Below are 6,146 nucleotides of genomic sequence, written 5' to 3'. Positions count from 1 at the left end.
TAAAGAACACAACCAATTTGGCTCTCTGCAAAACAGTGAGTTGCAAATGTCACCACCTCTACTAGAGGCTCACACATTTTTCTGGTCCATTTGAATGCCACACCATAACTTGGAGTACTCTGACAATGTTATTATTGGTATGTCTATTTAAAGGAGCCGTGTGTAAGAGTAAGGGCACCTAGTGGTGAGAATTGGGGATTGCAACAAGCTGAAACTTTTCTGCGTAAGAATTCCGTTAGGCCCGGGCCACACTGTATGCATGAGCAGTGTGTGATGCAATGTTCACACATTCAGTGTTGTTGCTGCTGCAGAGCTGCCTGCTGCTGTATCTATTGTATTTCCATGATTAAAGGTGGTGCTCCACTCATTCATGGAGCCATGCAAGCCACTGCATTATCAACAACATGGTCACGGCAATATTTCACAATAAAAAGGCTCATGCTAACAAATAAAGGAATACTGTCCAAAGAAACATTGTCAGACCGCTTTTATTTTGAAATCAAAACAGGAACAGTTGAGTAAAGCAAAGGTGTACACTTTCACGCACATGTCTGTGAGTGATCTAGACACTGAAACTGTAGTGAAAGGTGGTATAATGTCAATAAGATTATCAAAGGACCATTTCCACTATCTATTTTTGTTGAGAACCAAGCATCATGTGAAACAAATCAGTAGGCCTCCAAATCTTTAGATGTGCCACAGCTGAGCAGCGCAGCTACACCGCGTCTGAGCAGTACTGCTCACGCACACAGTGTGGCTGCTCTAACCTGTTAACAAAGGTGCTGAGAAAAAAAAAAGTTCCGTAACGCACATGTGCTGCTCATGTATGCAGTGTGGCCTGGGCCTTAGTATTCATTGTTCAGGAGGTTTATAGTTGAAACTGAATTATCCACAGAAGTCTCCTCCTCGTAAACAAACCAGGAGATTAAAACCAGTAAAAAACACTGAATAAAGAAGCTTCGCGGTACAAATCAGTGTCTCTCCAATGCAGTTCAGTCCATTACAGACGGACTGCTAGCTCAGCATCTGTTAATGGGTGCTCACCTTGTTCCTGATCCTGACTCTCAGGAGGTTTTTACCGTGAGCCAAATTATCCACAGAAATCTCTTCCTCTCCAAAATAAACAGACCCTGGGATTTTAACTGGTAAAAACACTGAATAAAGCAGTTTAACATGAAAAAAGTCAGTGTTTTTCTGACAATGCCAATGAAGTGTCTTTTCCTGACCGTTCTGGACTACACACTGGACCTTTAACTAAGAATCTGAGTAGCCTAGTTCTTTCACCCCTGACAACACTAAAGTACCAGCTTACATCTAAATGCAATTGGAATAATGATCCAGTAACACTGAGGAGCCGTTATGTAGAATTTGATACTTGAAGTGTCACATGCATTGTTGTTATACTGTATTCTTGCTACTTTTACTTACTAAGGATTTTAATATTTCTTCCATCACTGCTTGTTTTGTACGTAGACCCCTAAAAATCCACCAAAAACATGTTAAGTCTAAGACCTGCAGTCTCATATATTTCTCTAATTAACTGCATTTTCTTCAGACTTCACATTTACAGCTGTTGTCTCATCCTGGAAACAGTAACTGCTGCATTGTAGAAAAAAATCCCATACAGGCATGTTGGCCCTACAAACAGGCAGCATCAGCTCACTGTAACCCAGTTATGGAAGCCGAGGAGAGACCAGAATGGAAACAACTCTGTGAGGTTTTAATCCTATTCCTGTTTCTCTTTCACTCTCTACTGATGCATGTAAAGTCTTTGCATGACTCACTCAGATCTCAGTCACACATGACTATCCATCACAGCTCTGCAGTGGTGCTGTGTGTGGTGATAACAGTGCCAAACCAACTGTAAGCGCAGTAAGCAGCCACAACAACAACAACAAAGCCCCTAAAGGCACTGAATATTCAGACTGATTTCAGGTCCATGAGCCGTTCATCCGTTTTCAGCTACATCAATGTTCACACGTGGCTCTGCACCGATTGACCCCTGCAAGCTTGAGAGGTCATTAACACAATTTGACACAATTTCTCAAATTAATTATCCTTGTAGACCTGGTAGCTCAGGGTTTATGTGGAGATGTTGCACCCTAGAGGCAGTCAGCATTCACTGCAAAACCTGCTTCTAATATTGACTTTGATTTGTCTTTTTCTGGGTAGCTGACAAGGAATTAAGAATGACTGTTGTCACTATATTGTATCTATTTTGATAGGTGACCCTGACCCAATGTATGCAATTTCACTAAATTAAGACAAGGTTGTTGTTTTAGTCCATATGTTGACCAAAGCTCAGATATTCAGTTTTCAATTTCACAAAAGCCCTGCTCGGAAAAAGCCAATTTAAGGAAAGCTTTTTACAAACATATATAAAGACATATTTGTAAGTTTCAGCTTGTTTCTTTGTAATTTAGTACTAAATTTGTAGGCTTGTGTGGCTGGTTATTGTGTGTGCGTGAGAGAGAGTGACACTGCATGTGCTGCAGTGTGGTCTGTTAAACATGTATAGAAGAAACTGAGGTTTTGTTGTGTGGATGTGTATGTGCACACTGAGAGTCGGCTATACGGTCACTGTGGGCTCTTCACATCGGCCTGCTGAGTTTGCGTGTCCCTTTGTCACGTCTGAGCTGCTGCTGCTATCATCAGCAGAAACACACACGCACGCACACACACACACACACACACACGCACTCATGCATACACTCACAAACATATAGGCATATCCTGTCTCGCAGTGTGATATAAAGAAATCAGCTTTGATCAGGGATGTGCTCACAATAATATATATTTTTTTTGATACTATTTGTTATGTGTCCACATGTATCTCTCTCTCTGTTGTAGAATCAGGGAATCACATGGACACACACACACACACACACACACACACACACACAAACACGCACACAGACAGAGAGTCTGGGCAATGTGCTGATCTCAGTAAGCCATTCCTAAACGTTTATTGTTCAGTGCCGCTAGAGGAGAGAGGACGGTGTACCTACCAGCTGCTCTCTCTGTTTTATTCACTGTGCTTTCCTAATTTAATGACACAATGAGGAACACTGTAAAATACTGTAAAAACACCTTTTGATTCAGATATTTGGAATAAATTAAATAAGTTGTAAAACATGCTTTGAAACGGCTTCAACAAAAGATGCTTGTGTGCTTTGCTTGATGGGAGGAATAGGACGCCATGATGCAGATCAATCGATATAATGAACAGCTCGACTTTGGCTCCCTTTCCTTTTATACAACTACAGTGTTTTCCCTGTGTGATAATAATCCATTCACGCTGCTACCTGAAAGTGAAACTTCCAATTACGGCTCATCAGTCGATGCCAAAGTGCTGCCACTCCTGCCAATGAGGCCTTTCATTCGGTGCCATTGCCCCCTGTTAACCTTCATTGTTGATTTATTCACTTGGACAGGTTTTTCCAAAAATAGCAACAGGTATGTTCATTCACAACTGACATTTAAAAACCACAGTGTCATGTCCTCTGCCAGATGGGTTTGGACTGGCTGGTTTCTGATAAAAGATTGTATCTCCAAGCCTCCATCAGACTCTCATGGTGCCATTTTAGCTTAAAATCTGCTGACTTTTGACAACAACAAACTCGATCTGCTTCCGCCACACCATGGATTGCTGCATTTTTTAATGATCAGCAAAACAGCCTGACTAGATTTCTAACACAGCCAACATCTTCCAATTTCAAATCCTGTGTTAATGTCATTGATCCAGTTGTTCCAGCCCTCGTGAAACTTGGTGTTCAAGTTTCAGGAAATTAGATTATCGCTGAAATGCATTTTCAAATGAGACACGGGGTGGAGACAAATAATTGATCTGAGTCTTGACAAAGAAAAATTAAGATGTCTGATGCACATGCTGCACACGTATTAATGAGCAGGGACTATGGAAGTCAATCAGAGTTGTGGGTGCTGAGCAAAACTCACTCTGCACTATGACATCATACAATAAAAAAACGGACTAAAGAAAACAAAATATTCTGCCACAACTCTGTACTAAACAATAAGGACTGAGGAAAAGTTCAAATATTTTTATTACAAACTGATGATTTGTATAATTCCTGACTGCATCTCGTGTCCAAGTTATTGAGTACCAAGCATGTGATTGGCTGAATACATGGAATTAACCAATAATTTAACTGGCTAGAGATTGATTAGTTTGGTCTCAGAGGTGGGACTTGTTTTGCAAGTAACACGTCTCAAGTTTTTGCATTCAAGTCCCAATTCAAGACTAACAAGTCCCAAGTTTTGAGTCTTAAACATTTTATAATACGCTCCTCACTGAATGTAATGCCATTTCAACAACAGGGTAACAATATATTGAATTTTGAAAAATCATCAAAAAACTTGACTGAAAGTTTTTGTGTCTCTGTTTGTAATTTTCATCCTGCACATTTTGCATACTGTAATTCAGTTTTTGTTGACTGCCGCCTTGTTTTTGAACATGAACAAAATCATCTTTGGTAGACGTTTTCCCAGCTGGCGCTCAGTAACGTAACATTAACTCTTCATGGTACTCTCCTACAACTTAATTAGATGCTGTCGAATGGGTTCAAACAAAGTGGATCATCTGGGAAATTAAGTATCAACTTGCTGAAAATAAATAGTGTAGTGTGGATCAAGAAATGAAGGGAAACTAATTGATTAATGGTACTCAAAATACTTGGAAAAGTACTTTCAAATCAAAAGGCTCAAGTGCAAGTGAAGACATAGGTTGTTGGCGTAAAGGCCCTGACACACTAAACTGACTTCAAAGAACTAGCAGTAATGAAAGCGCGACTGTTGCTTCGCCTCACGTTGTCTGTGTCTTAGTCAAAAAGTTGCACATGAACAAACCACAAAGACTAGAGCCGACGGCCAACCAGCACGCACATTCTGCACCTGCGTGAAAGGAAATGACTCTCCTTACCAGCAGATGGCAGTAGTCTGTAATCATCATTCAAAAAGGGAAACTAGAAGAATGTCTTGATGCTAGTTAGCGCACGAACAACACAATCCAGTGTAGAAACAGCAAGGCATATTCACTGTGTTCCAGTGAACAATAACACAAACCATCAAGCAACCTTTCTGCTGAAGAGCTTAGTGGCTAAAGAAAAATAATCTTACCTTTCGTAACTAGTTTGTTTCAGACTTACTCCCTCTTGACTTTAGCTGTTTGATTACTTTCCTCACTCACGTTTCTTTTCTCGCACACTGAGTTGAACTGCCAATCAGAGTGATTCCATTTATCGACAAACTCTGCCAGTGCCGACGCCAGCGCCAGTGCCAACGCCGATTCAATATGCTGAATCTGCTAAAAAAAAAAAACACAGCAGAGCCGATGAAGGGCCAACAGTGCTGGACGTACTGCAAAGGCTAGGGCAACACATGCTCGACGGCCAAACTTGGACCAACAGCTGACCATCAGCTTGGTGTGTCCGGACCTTTAAAGTCCAAGTTGAGTTTCAAGTCTTTTTTAATTTTGTCAAGTCAAGTCTAAAGTCATCAAATTTGTGACTTGAGTCCAAGTCATGATTTGTGGCTCAAGTCCAAGTCATGTGACCCGAGTCCACACCTCTGCTGTGTATGCCTTTATTTGGACTTTTTGCAGCAAACGTCATGTGAATCTGTTGTAGTGTGAAAATTGGCTTTTGGAGAATTTATCTTTTTATACATTAATATAATGACAAAAGACTGTAAAGAGTTTACAAGTGTCATTTTTTCCATTTAATAAATCACAATATTGCTTGTAAGTGTGTGTAAGTGTAAGTGATTGCTAAAAAAAAACAAGATAGAGTTCAAAATAAATCAGAACAGCAACATAAAGTGCTTTACAACTGAACTGCAGTTTCACTATTTGATAAAAGATCTACACACTGTTGGAAAAGGTTCCCAGCTTACACCCCCAACATATAGATTTACGACAGAGGTAACGCAGTATAGACGCGTACCCTCTTTGTGTTTGCATGAATCACTGTGTGTCTCTGTGTTAACCCCTCTGTGCTCACACAACAAAACAATGGAGTCCAAAGCAAAGTGCTGACATGAGTCCAGGCGTGCCTCCCCCCCCCGGCCCCCGTCGCCTGTGTGTGTATATATACCCCCATACACACCGTCTCTGCAGACCGTTCAGTGGA

Source organism: Epinephelus fuscoguttatus, linkage group LG12 (genome assembly GCF_011397635.1).
Source record: "Epinephelus fuscoguttatus linkage group LG12, E.fuscoguttatus.final_Chr_v1".
Taxonomy (NCBI): Eukaryota; Metazoa; Chordata; class Actinopteri; order Perciformes; family Serranidae; genus Epinephelus; species Epinephelus fuscoguttatus.
This window is presented reverse-complemented; position numbering follows the sequence as displayed.